The following is a 13,984-nucleotide window of genomic DNA, read 5'->3' as shown; positions in this document are numbered from 1 at the left end:
TTTCATAATAACAAAGATAGTATTTTTTTATATCCTATTCAAGGACCCTAAATATTTTGCATCTAACTCATTCAAATATTCAAAAAAACTTTAAACACTTAGAAAAAAAAAGCAAGAACTGATGCAGCAACAAATACAAAGGTTAAGAAACAAAGAAATAAGGAAAAATATTTCTTTATTCAATATACAAAATTGCTGGACATGATCTCATTAAAATAATATATGAAGAAAAACATATTAAAATAACAATCGGAGACTCAGGTCTCCAGAGTACCAAAAATATTAGACAGGTGTTTTTTATGTTATGGCTGATGGGTTCAAATCTGCAGTGATGCACATGAATGAAAATAGGAACAAATCCTTATATTTCACATTGTGCCCCCGCCGCCTCCGTCCCACAGCCCTGTGTGGTGTAGAGGCCACAGTGACATTTCTTCTACATACAACAGTATATAAAATCTCCACATTCTCCAGTGGTTTTTATACTCAGTGGCATTTTGTCCACAGTGATATTATTCCCTGCAGGAGCCATAGGATGACGTAGTTGCATGACTTTATCTCTCTATGGATGTAATGTTACTGTATTATTACTGCGAGGAAAAAAGTGAAAAGAAACTGTCCGGTGCTAGGAATCACTTGGCTGCATTAGGAGAGCGGCTGTGTCATGTATATAATGGATCTCCCAGGATACAAGACCATAATGGCGGTGCTGGACACTGTATAAGGTGTAGTCCACATACCGGATCTTCAGAGAGAAGAGTGTCAGTCACCCTGGAAGTAAAATGTACTTATACTTTATTCTGTTCAGTGGTAGATGGGACGTGCATGCAGATAACATTAAGAGGCAATCGCCGTTTCGCACTGTGACTGACGCTTCATCTGGCCCGACTCTATCATGACGTCAGTATAAATTGTGCAATTGCCCCTTCTGTAATTTCCTTTTGGTGTGGAATCTTCTAACCAGGTGGTTTTCCTATCACTAAAGCGGCTCCTCACTGAAATATCTTTCTTTATTGCGATTGCATTAAAATCTGGATAAATTTCAATGATATAACAGTTTTTTTTGTCTAAATGGCTGATTTTATAGCTGCACGTAAAGGACTGTGTTTAAAAGCAAAGCAAAGTGATTTCCTATTCTTTTTTCTTCTTTCATCTTTAGAATATGGAAGGCCAGTGGATTGTCGTGTCTTCAGAGCTTCTATGAGTTCATGTTTTGGGTACCCTCTTTTTGTTAATCTTTCTTTTAAATCCATGTCCTGTTTCGTGAAGTTCTCTATAACATTATTTATACATCGTATTCGCAAGAATTGACTGTGTGGATTGGATTTTGTTCATGTGGAGGATGGGCATATTCATGATGCAAGAAAGTAGTTTTCTGTAGTTTTTAGTGATAATTTAATTGTTAATTATACAGACTGAAATGTCTAAGAATTCTATGATGATATCATTAACCTTTCTAGTGATTTTCATATTAATTGTTTTCACTTATTTAAATCATTAAAATTGAAATACAATTCTTTTCAAAAAATGTCCATAAAAGGTTGATGTAATACATGTGACGGGGAACCTATTGCCGTGTCGATCTCCTGATGATGTCTTTCATCATTGAATTTAAAAGCATTACCAATAAATATGAAATATAATGCTTCGCTAATAAATTCTATTTATTTAAAGAATTTTAAGATGGTGCATAAAAGTTATTTTGATAACACACAAAGTCTCAGCAAAATATCTAACTTCTTCTCGATATTGTCCTGGATCACTGGATAAGCTTATTATAGGCTACGTTCACACAAGTGTAACTCTGAAGAGTGTCTCTTAGTGTAATAACTCTGGAATGCTTCAACCTATCCCATTGATTCTGAGAACGCTTTTTCATGACACAATGCACTTCCTGTTAGTGGTATATTTTGCAATAAACAAGTTGAGTGGCGCTACGTATTACAGGGTTCTTATTTCTGCTGCGAATAGAACAATCTCCACCAATGATTGTATGTGCAATAAATGAGTTTAAAAATTGGATATGTGTTATATCCGTATTCGCGCTAATAAAAACCCAAGGAAAAAAGACATAAAAAGCTTGCTCTTAGATGTAGCCTATAATGAATTACTCAATTGCTACGAATAAGGAATGATATAATACAATATGAAGGTAAATCCAAATTATAATAAGAGTCTTAACCTGCACCAGCGTTCAGAATGGCGTATAGGGTGCCTGATTGCAGACTGAGATCCTCACGCTGGATGAAACGCTTGGTTGCAGGCTGTATTTGTCCAGCAACGGCTGGCAACGTTGTGTTGAGGGAGTAAGTCACTAATTCCGCCCGCATGCGGCAGTTGCCTCGGTTGATGGCAGCTCACCGTTGTGCTCAGCTTGCGCTTGCGGTAGTTGGTACTCGTGCGTGCAGGTGAGTGTCCCTCTAGGTGCGCGGAGTGAGAGCAGCGTTTGCGAAAGGACCTGCGTGCCGATGTAAGTAACGTGACCACCCACGTGAATAAAAAGTGCACTACGGATGGCGGTAGGGACCACAAGAAATCAACGCGTTTCGGAGACGTCTGTCTCCTTCCTCAGGAATGGGCCCTACCCCATAATCACTGTCCTTATAACCGCCATCCGTCCATTCAAATCACTGGAATCCAAAAAGCTCCACCCCGCTGTTCAGTCCATTGGGAACAACAGTGTTTAGGGTGAAGATCCAACTTGTCTCCGCTCTTGACATAGCTTTAATAAAGTTGCCACCCCTCCAGTGTGGAATTATTTTCTCAATGCCTATGACCTCTGTACCCCACATGGATCCATTATGTTGTTCAGAGAAATGCTTTGAAAGAGGATGCCCCATGAATTTCTTCTTTATGTTCTGGATATGCTCACTAATCCTTATTTTTAGCGGTCTTTTTGTACGACCTATATATACCTTATTGCATGGACATCTAATAGCATATATAACCCCTTTGGTTGAGCAAGTAATGAAATCCTTTATAATAAATTCAGCCTCATCTTTACAAAACTTGCTTTGTTTTCTAGTTAGTCCCTGTTTGCACATGGTGCATTTCTGACATGGAAAAAAGCCTTTTAACAACTCCCGAGATAAGGTAGTTTGTTTGAAGTCAGATTTATTTTGTATGGTAGGAGCTATAAAGTTGCCTAAATTCCGGCATTTTTTGTATATAAAGCGAGGTTGATTTGATATTATATCCCCCAAAATGTTGTCGTTTTTTAAAACATGCCAATGTTTTTTTACTATTTTACTATTGGGGGAGGTGACAACTGTCTAGAGGGATTCCAACAGTTTTATCCCTCTAGACAGTTGTCACCTCCCCCAATGGCTGCTGAATATCCCCAAAAGCCAATATATGAGAATCCATAGAAACTGTTCAAAATCTCTGGACCTCGACAAAGAGGCAGAAATCCTCACCAAAAAATTTCACCAAAAAGGATATAATGAGGAAATGTTGGAGAAAGCTATGAAAGATGCTTTTTCTAAACCCCGTCAAGAGTTTTTCAACCCGAGCAGTAAAATTAAGGCTGAACTAAACTTTACCCCAATTATTACTCAGTTTAATGCCAATTCACATATTCTGAGAAAAATAGTAAAAAAACATTGGCACGTTTTAAAAAACGACAAAATTTTGGGGGATATAATATCAAATCAACCTCGCTTTATATACAAAAAATGCCGGAATTTAGGCAACTTTATAGCTCCTACCATACAAAATAAATCTGACTTCAAACAAACTACCTTATCTCGGGAGTTGTTAAAAGGCTTTTTTCCATGTCAGAAATGCACAATGGTTTTTTTTTTTGAGTAATAATTGGGGTAAAGTTTAGTTCAGCCTTAATTTTACTGCTCGGGTTGAAAAACTCTTGACGGGGTTTAGAAAAAGCATCTTTCATAGCTTTCTCCAACATTTCCTCATTATATCCTTTTTGGCAAAATTTTTTGGTGAGGATTTCTGCCTCTTTGTCGAGGTCCAGAGATTTTGAACAGTTTCTATGGATTCTCATATATTGGCTTTTGGGGATATTCAGCAGCCATTGGGGGAGGTGACAACTGTCTAGAGGGATAAAACTGTTGGAATCCCTCTAGACAGTTGTCACCTCCCCCAATAGTAAAATAGTAAAAAAACATTGGCACGTTTTAAAAAACGACAAAATTTTGGGGGATATAATATCAAATCAACCTCGCTTTATATACAAAAAATGCCGGAATTTAGGCAACTTTATAGCTCCTACCATACAAAATAAATCTGACTTCAAACAAACTACCTTATCTCGGGAGTTGTTAAAAGGCTTTTTTCCATGTCAGAAATGCACCATGTGCAAACAGGGACTAACTAGAAAACAAAGCAAGTTTTGTAAAGATGAGGCTGAATTTATTATAAAGGATTTCATTACTTGCTCAACCAAAGGGGTTATATATGCTATTAGATGTCCATGCAATAAGGTATATATAGGTCGTACAAAAAGACCGCTAAAAATAAGGATTAGTGAGCATATCCAGAACATAAAGAAGAAATTCATGGGGCATCCTCTTTCAAAGCATTTCTCTGAACAACATAATGGATCCATGTGGGGTACAGAGGTCATAGGCATTGAGAAAATAATTCCACACTGGAGGGGTGGCAACTTTATTAAAGCTATGTCAAGAGCGGAGACAAGATGGATCTTCACCCTAAACACTGTTGTTCCCAATGGACTGAACAGTGGGGTGGAGTGTCATGGTTCCCAATGGCAAGGGAAAGTCAGAGAACTTAAATAACAGACTAGCTCTTGGGTGATGGAATCTCGAGCTGACCGTGAGCTAAACCTATCACAACAACTAACAGTGGCCGGGTGACGTACCTACGTTTTATCCCTAGACGCCCAGCGCCAGCCGGAGAACTAACTAACCCTATTAGAGGAAAAAACAGACCTGGCTTACCTCTAGGGAAATTCCCCCAAAAAGGAGACAGAAGCCCCCCACATATATTGACGGTGAGTTCAGAGGAAAAGACATACGCAGTATGAAGGTAGGTTCAGCAAAGCGAGGTCCGCTTACTAGATAGTAAGAAGATACAATAGGGAACTTCACGGTCAGCTGAAAACCCTATTAAAATACCATCCCGAAATTACTTTAAGACTCATGTGTGAACTCATGACACCGGAGTGGTAATTTCGGCCCACAAGAGCTTCCAGCTACAGAAACATAACATAACTGTGAACTGGAACGAAAATGCAAACAAACTTAGGACTAAGAGTCCAACTTAGCTGATAGTAGTCTAGAAGCAGGAACATGCAACAGAAAGGCTCTGGTTACATTGATGGCCGGCACTAGAATAACTGAGCAGCAAGGCTAAATAGGATACTCCCATATCCTGATGGAAACAGGTGAACAGGGAAAGTGAAGCACACAAGTCCAGTACCACCAGTGACCACCAGGGGAGCCCAAAAACCAAATTCACAACAGTACCCCCCCCTCAAGGAGGGGGCACCGAACCCTCACAAGAACCACCAGGGCGATCAGGATGAGCCGTATGAAAGGCACGGACCAAATCAGAGGCATGAACATCAGAGGCTGTCACCCAAGAATTATCCTCCTGACCGTAGCCCTTCCACTTGACCAAATACTGAAGTTTCCGTCTGGAAACACGGGAGTCCAAGATCTTTTCCACAACGTACTCCAATTCACCCTCAACCAACACCGGAGCGGGAGGTGTTGTGAATTTGGATTCTGGGCTCCCCCGGTGGCTACTGGTGGAATTGAACTGGTGTCTTCATCTTCTCTGTTCACCTGTTCCCATCAAGATGTGGGAGTCGCTATATAACCTTGCTGCTCTGTTAGTTGCTTGCCGGTCAACAATGTTATCAGAAGCCTCTCTGTGCTTGTTCCTGCTCCTAGACAACTACTAGATAAGTTGGACTCTTGTCCATGTTTGTTTTTGCATTTTTGTTCCAGTTCACAGCTGTAGTTTCGTTACTGTGTCTGGAAAGCTCTTGTGAACAGGAATTGCCACTCTGGTGTTATGAGTTAATGCCAGAGTTTTAAAGTAATTTCTGGATGGTGTTTTGATAGGGTTTTCAGCTGACCATGAAAGTGTCCTTTCTGTCTTCTGCTATGTAGTAAGTGGACCTCAAATTTGCTAAACCTATTTTCATACTACGTTTGTTATTTCATCTTAATTCACCGCCAATACATGTGGGGGGCCTCTGTCTCCTTTCGGGGTATTTCTCTAGAGGTGAGCTAGGACTAATATTTTCCTCTGCTAGCATTATTTAGTCCTCCGGCTGGTGCTGGGCATCTAGAATCAACGTAGGCATGCTACCCGGCCACTGCTAGTTGTGCGTTAGGTTTAGTTCATGGTCAGCTCAGTTCCCATCTTCCAAGAGCTAGTTCCTTTATATGCTTATGCTATGATCTCTTGCCATTGAGATCATGACAGTTTGACCGGCCCACTAAAGGGTTAAAATCCTTGGCTGAGAAAGGAGAGAAATAAGTAGTCTGCTGAAATTTTTTTTTTTTTTTTTTTTTCCTCTCCTTCTAATCTTTGAATGGTTCTGTGTCCACCTGTTTGTAATGGATCTTCAGAGTGTAACTGCAGGTTTGAATAATCTCGCCACGAAGGTACAAAATTTGCAAGATTTTGTTTGTCATGCACCTGTATCTGAGCCGAGAATTCCTTTGCCGGAATTTTTCTCGGGGAATAGATCTGGGTTTCAGAATTTTCGAAATAATTGCAAATTATTTTTGTCCCTGAAATCTCGCTCTGCTGGAGACCCTGCTCAGCAGGTCAGGATTGTGATTTCCTTGCTCCGGGGCGACCCTCAAGACTGGGCTTTTTCATTGACACCAGGGGATCCTGCGTTGCTCAATGTGGATGCGTTTTTTCTGGCCTTGGGGTTGCTTTATGACGAACCTCATTTGGAGCTTCAGGCAGAAAAAACTTTGATGTCCCTATCTCAGGGGCAAGATGAAGCGGAAATTTACTGCCAAAGATTCCGTAAATGGTCTGTGCTTACTCAGTGGAATGAGTGCGCCCTGGCGGCGACTTTCAGAGAGGGTCTCTCTGATGCCATTAAGGATGTTATGGTGGGGTTCCCTGTGCCTGCGGGTCTGAATGAGTCCATGACAATGGCTATTCAGATCGATAGGCGTTTGCGGGAGCGCAAACCAGTGCACCATCTGGCGGTGTCCACTGAGAAATCGCCAGAGAGTATGCAGTGTGATAGAATTCTGTCCCGAAGCGAGCGGCAGAATTTTAGACGGAAAAATGGGTTGTGTTTCTATTGTGGTGATTCTACTCATGTTATATCAGCATGCTCTAAGCGCACTAAAAAGCTTGGTAAATCTGTTTCCATTTGCACCTTACCGTCTAAGTTTATTCTATCTGTGACCCTGATTTGCTCTTTGTCATCTATTACCACGGACGCCTATGTCGACTCTGGCGCCGCGTTGAGTCTTATGGATTGGTCCTTTGCCAAACGCTGTGGGTATGATTTAGAGCCTTTGGAGACTCCTATTCCTCTGAAGGGGATTGACTCCACCCCATTGGCTAATAATAAACCACAATACTGGACACAAGTAACTATGCGTATTAATCCGGATCACCAGGAGATTATTCGCTTTCTGGTGCTGTGTAATCTACATGATGATTTGGTGCTAGGATTGCCTTGGCTGCAATCTCACAACCCAGTCCTCGACTGGAGAGCTATGTCTGTGTTGAGCTGGGGATGTAAGGGGCCTCATGGGGATGTACCTGTGGTTTCCATTTCATCATCTATTCCCTCTGAAATTCCTGAGTTCCTGTCTGACTATCGTGACGTCTTTGAAGAATCCAAGCTTGGTTCGTTACCTCCGCACCGAGAGTGCGATTGTGCCATAGATTTAATCCCGGGTAGTAAATACCCAAAGGGTCGTTTATTTAATCTGTCTGTGCCTGAACATGCTGCTATGCGAGAATATATAAAGGAGTCCTTGGAAAAGGGACATATTCGTCCATCGTCATCTCCCTTAGGAGCCGGTTTTTTCTTTGTGTCAAAAAAAGACGGCTCTTTGAGACCATGTATTGATTATCGGCTTTTGAATAAAATCACTGTTAAATATCAATACCCATTGCCGTTGCTGACTGATTTGTTTGCTCGCATAAAGGGGGCCAAGTGGTTCTCTAAGATTGACCTTCGTGGGGCGTATAATTTGGTGCGAATCAGGCAGGGGGATGAGTGGAAAACCGCATTTAATACGCCCGAGGGCCATTTTGAGTATTTAGTGATGCCTTTTGGTCTTTCAAATGCTCCGTCAGTTTTCCAGTCCTTTATGCATGATATTTTTCGCGATTATTTGGATAAATTTATGATTGTGTATCTGGATGATATTCTGATTTTTTCGGATGACTGGGACTCTCATGTCCAGCAAGTCAAGAGGGTTTTTCAGGTTTTGCGGTCTAATTCTTTGTGTGTGAAGGGTTCTAAGTGTGTTTTTGGGGTACAGAGGATTTCCTTTTTGGGATATATTTTTTCCCCCTCTTCCATTGAAATGGATCCTGTCAAGGTACAAGCTATTTGTGATTGGACGCAGCCCTCTTCTCTTAAGAGTCTTCAGAAATTTTTGGGCTTTGCTAACTTTTATCGTCGATTTATTGCTGGTTTTTCGGATATTGCTAAGCCATTGACCGATTTGACTAAGAAGGGTGCTGATGTTGCCGATTGGTCCCCTGATGCTGTGGAGGCCTTTCGGGAGCTCAAGCGCCGTTTTTCCTCTGCCCCTGTGTTGCGTCAGCCTGATGTTGCTCTACCTTTTCAGGTTGAGGTCGACGCTTCTGAGATCGGAGCTGGGGCAGTGTTGTCGCAGAAAAGTTCTGACTGCTCCGTGATGAGGCCTTGTGCCTTCTTTTCCCGTAAATTTTCGCCCGCTGAGCGGAATTATGATGTTGGGAATCGGGAGCTTTTGGCCATGAAGTGGGCTTTTGAGGAGTGGCGCCATTGGCTTGAGGGGGCCAGACATCAGGTGGTGGTATTGACTGACCACAAAAATTTGATTTATCTTGAGACCGCCAGGCGCCTGAATCCTAGACAGGCGCGCTGGTCATTATTTTTCTCTCGGTTTAATTTTGTGGTGTCATACCTACCGGGTTCTAAGAATGTTAAGGCGGATGCCCTTTCTAGGAGTTTTGAGCCTGACTCGCCTGGTAACTCTGAGCCCACAGGTATCCTTAAGGATGGAGTGGTATTGTCAGCCGTTTCTCCAGACCTGCGGCGGGCCTTGCAGGAGTTTCAGGCGGATAGACCTGATCGTTGCCCACCTGATAAACTATTTGTTCCTGATGATTGGACCAGTAGAGTCATCTCTGAGGTTCATTCTTCTGCGTTGGCAGGTCATCCTGGCATTTTTGGTACCAGGGATTTGGTGGCAAGGTCCTTCTGGTGGCCTTCCCTGTCACGAGATGTGCGAGGCTTTGTGCAGTCTTGTGACGTTTGTGCTCGGGCCAAGCCTTGTTGTTCTCGGGCTAGTGGATTGTTATTGCCCTTGCCTATTCCTAAGAGGCCTTGGACGCACATCTCGATGGATTTTATTTCAGATCTGCCTGTTTCTCAGAAGATGTCTGTCATCTGGGTGGTGTGTGACCGTTTCTCTAAGATGGTCCATTTGGTTCCTCTGCCCAAGTTGCCTTCTTCTTCCGAGTTGGTTCCTCTGTTTTTTCAAAATGTTGTTCGTTTGCATGGTATTCCTGAGAATATCGTTTCTGACAGAGGGACCCAATTCGTGTCTAGATTTTGGCGGGCATTCTGTGCTAAGATGGGCATAGATTTATCTTTTTCGTCCGCTTTCCATCCTCAGACGAATGGCCAGACCGAGCGGATTAATCAGACCCTGGAGACATATCTGAGGTGTTTTGTGTCTGCTGACCAGGATGATTGGGTTGCTTTTTTGCCATTGGCGGAGTTCGCTCTCAATAATCGGGCCAGCTCTGCCACTTTGGTGTCCCCGTTTTTCTGTAATTCGGGGTTTCATCCTCGATTTTCCTCTGGTCAGGTGGAATCTTCGGATTGTCCTGGAGTGGATGCTGTGGTGGAGAGATTGCATCAGATCTGGGGGCAGGTGGTGGACAATTTGAGGTTGTCCCAGGAGAAGACTCAGCTTTTTGCCAACCGCCACCGTCGTGTTGGTCCTCGGCTTTGTGTTGGGGATTTGGTGTGGTTGTCTTCTCGTTTTGTCCCTATGAGGGTCTCTTCTCCTAAGTTTAAGCCTCGGTTCATCGGCCCGTATAAGATATTGGAGATTCTTAACCCTGTTTCCTTCCGTTTGGACCTCCCTGCATCCTTTTCTATTCATAACGTTTTTCATCGGTCATTATTGCGCAGGTATGAGGTACCGGTTGTGCCTTCCGTTGAGCCTCCTGCTCCGGTGTTGGTTGAGGGTGAGTTGGAGTACGTTGTGGAGAAAATCTTAGACTCTCGTGTTTCCAGACGGAGACTCCAGTATCTGGTCAAGTGGAAGGGATACGGCCAGGAGGATAATTCTTGGGTGAATGCATCTGATGTTCATGCCTCTGATCTGGTTCGTGCCTTTCATAGGGCCCATCCTGATCGCCCTGGTGGTTCTGGTGAGGGTTCGGTGCCCCCTCCTTGAGGGGGGGGTACTGTTGTGAATTTGGATTCTGGGCTCCCCCGGTGGCTACTGGTGGAATTGAACTGGTGTCTTCATCTTCTCTGTTCACCTGTTCCCATCAAGATGTGGGAGTCGCTATATAACCTTGCTGCTCTGTTAGTTGCTTGCCGGTCAACAATGTTATCAGAAGCCTCTCTGTGCTTGTTCCTGCTCCTAGACAACTACTAGATAAGTTGGACTCTTGTCCATGTTTGTTTTTGCATTTTTGTTCCAGTTCACAGCTGTAGTTTCGTTACTGTGTCTGGAAAGCTCTTGTGAACAGGAATTGCCACTCTGGTGTTATGAGTTAATGCCAGAGTTTTAAAGTAATTTCTGGATGGTGTTTTGATAGGGTTTTCAGCTGACCATGAAAGTGTCCTTTCTGTCTTCTGCTATGTAGTAAGTGGACCTCAAATTTGCTAAACCTATTTTCATACTACGTTTGTTATTTCATCTTAATTCACCGCCAATACATGTGGGGGGCCTCTGTCTCCTTTCGGGGTATTTCTCTAGAGGTGAGCTAGGACTAATATTTTCCTCTGCTAGCATTATTTAGTCCTCCGGCTGGTGCTGGGCATCTAGAATCAACGTAGGCATGCTACCCGGCCACTGCTAGTTGTGCGTTAGGTTTAGTTCATGGTCAGCTCAGTTCCCATCTTCCAAGAGCTAGTTCCTTTATATGCTTATGCTATGATCTCTTGCCATTGAGATCATGACAGGGAGGCTCAACGGAAGGCACAACCGGTACCTCATACCTGCGCAATAATGACCGATGGAAGACATTATGGATAGAAAAAGATGCCGGGAGGTCCAATCGAAAGGACACAGGGTTAAGAATCTCCAAAATCTTATACGGGCCGATGAACCGAGGCTTAAACTTAGGAGAAGAAACCCTCATAGGGACAAAACGAGAAGACAACCACACCAAGTCCCCAACACGAAGACGAGGACCAACACGACGACGGCGGTTAGCAAAATGCCGAGTCTTCTCCTGGGACAACTCCAAATTGTCCACCACCTGTCCCCAAATCCGATGCAACCTATCCACCACAGTATCCACTCCAGGACAATCCGAAGACTCCACCTGACCAGAAGAAAAGCGAGGATGAAACCCCGAATTGCAAAAGAAAGGAGAAACCAAAGTGGCAGAACTAGCCCGATTATTGAGGGCAAACTCCGCCAACGGCAAAAAGGCAACCCAGTCATCCTGATCCGCAGACACAAAACACCTCAAATAAGTCTCCAAGGTCTGATTAGTTCGCTCAGTCTGGCCATTAGTCTGAGGATGGTACGCAGACGAAAAAGACAAATCAATGCCCATCCTAGCACAGAACGCCCGCCAAAATCTAGACACGAACTGGGTCCCCCTGTCAGAAACGATATTCTCCGGAATACCATGCAAGCGAACCACATTTTGAAAAAACAGAGGAACCAACTCGGAAGAGGACGGCAACTTAGGCAAGGGCACCAAATGAACCATCTTTGAAAAACGGTCACACACCACCCAGATGACAGACATTTTCTGAGAAACAGGGAGATCAGAAATAAAATCCATAGAGATGTGAGTCCAAGGCCTCTTTGGAATAGGCAAAGATAACAACAATCCGCTAGCCCGAGAACAACAAGGTTTGGCCCGAGCACAAACATCACAAGACTGCACAAAAACTCGTACATCTCGAGACAGAGAAGGCCACCAGAAGGACCTAGCCACCAAATCCCTGGTACTAAAGATCCCAGGATGACCTGCCAACGCAGAAGAATGAACCTCCGAGATGACTCTACTGGTCCAATCATCAGGAACAAACAGTCTACTAGGCGGGCAACGATCAGGTCTATCCGCCTGAAACTCCTGCAAAGCCCGTCGCAGGTCTGGGGAAACAGCAGATAATATCACCCCATCCTTAAGGATACCTGTAGGTTCAGAATACTGTTGTGAATTTGGTTTTTGGGCTCCCCCGGTGGTCACTGGTGGTACTGGACTTGTGTGCTTCACTTTCCCTGTTCACCTGTTTCCATCAGGATATGGGAGTATCCTATTTAGCCTTGCTGCTCAGTTATTCTAGTGCCGGCCATCAATGTAACCAGAGCCTTTCTGTTGCATGTTCCTGCTTCTAGACTACTATCAGCTAAGTTGGACTCTTAGTCCTAAGTTTGTTTGCATTTTTGTTCCAGTTCACAGTTATGTTATGTTTCTGTAGCTGGAAGCTCTTGTGGGCCGAAATTACCACTCCGGTGTCATGAGTTGACACATGAGTCTTAAAGTAATTTCGGGATGGTATTTTAATAGGGAACTTCACGGTCAGCTGAAAACCCTATTAAAATACCATCCCGAAATTACTTTAAGACTCATGTGTCAACTCATGACACCGGAGTGGTAATTTCGGCCCACAAGAGCTTCCAGCTACAGAAACATAACATAACTGTGAACTGGAACAAAAATGCAAACAAACTTAGGACTAAGAGTCCAACTTAGCTGATAGTAGTCTAGAAGCAGGAACATGCAACAGAAAGGCTCTGGTTACATTGATGGCCGGCACTAGAATAACTGAGCAGCAAGGCTAAATAGGATACTCCCATATCCTGATGGAAACAGGTGAACAGGGAAAGTGAAGCACACAAGTCCAGTACCACCAGTGACCACCGGGGGAGCCCAAAAACCAAATTCACAACAGTGGAGCTTTTTGGATTCCAGTGATTTGAATGGACGGATGGCGGTTATAAGGACAGTGATTATGGGGTAGGGCCCATTCCTGAGGAAGGAGACAGACGTCTCCGAAACGCGTTGATTTCTTGTGGTCCCTACCGCCATCCGTAGTGCACTTTTTATTCACGTGGGTGGTCACGTTACTTACATCGGCACGCAGGTCCTTTCGCAAACGCTGCTCTCACTCCGCGCACCTAGAGGGACACTCACCTGCACGCACGAGTACCAACTACCGCAAGCGCAAGCTGAGCACAACGGTGAGCTGCCATCGGCCGAGGCAACCGCCGCATGCGGGCGGAATTAGTGACTTACTCCCTCAACACAACGTTGCCAGCCGTTGCTGGACAAATACAGCCTGCAACCAAGCGTTTCATCCAGCGTGAGGATCTCAGTCTGCAATCAGGCACCCTATACGCCATTCTGAACGCTGGTGCAGGGTAAGACTCTTATTATAATTTGGAGTTACCTTCATATTGTATTATATCACTCCTTATTCGTAGCAATTGAGTAATTCATTATAGGCTACATCTAAGAGCAAGTGGTATATTTTGGTTGATATGGTTTGCATATATTTATGAAAATATTAACCCCTTAAGCCCCGAGGGTGGTTTGCACGTTAATGACCGGGCCAATTTTTACAATTCTGACCACTGTCCCT

Source organism: Ranitomeya variabilis, chromosome 8 (assembly GCF_051348905.1).
Source record: "Ranitomeya variabilis isolate aRanVar5 chromosome 8, aRanVar5.hap1, whole genome shotgun sequence".
Lineage (NCBI taxonomy): Eukaryota > Metazoa > Chordata > Amphibia > Anura > Dendrobatidae > Ranitomeya > Ranitomeya variabilis.
The sequence above is the reverse complement of the archived record's forward strand: the minus strand, read 5'-3'. Positions refer to the sequence as shown.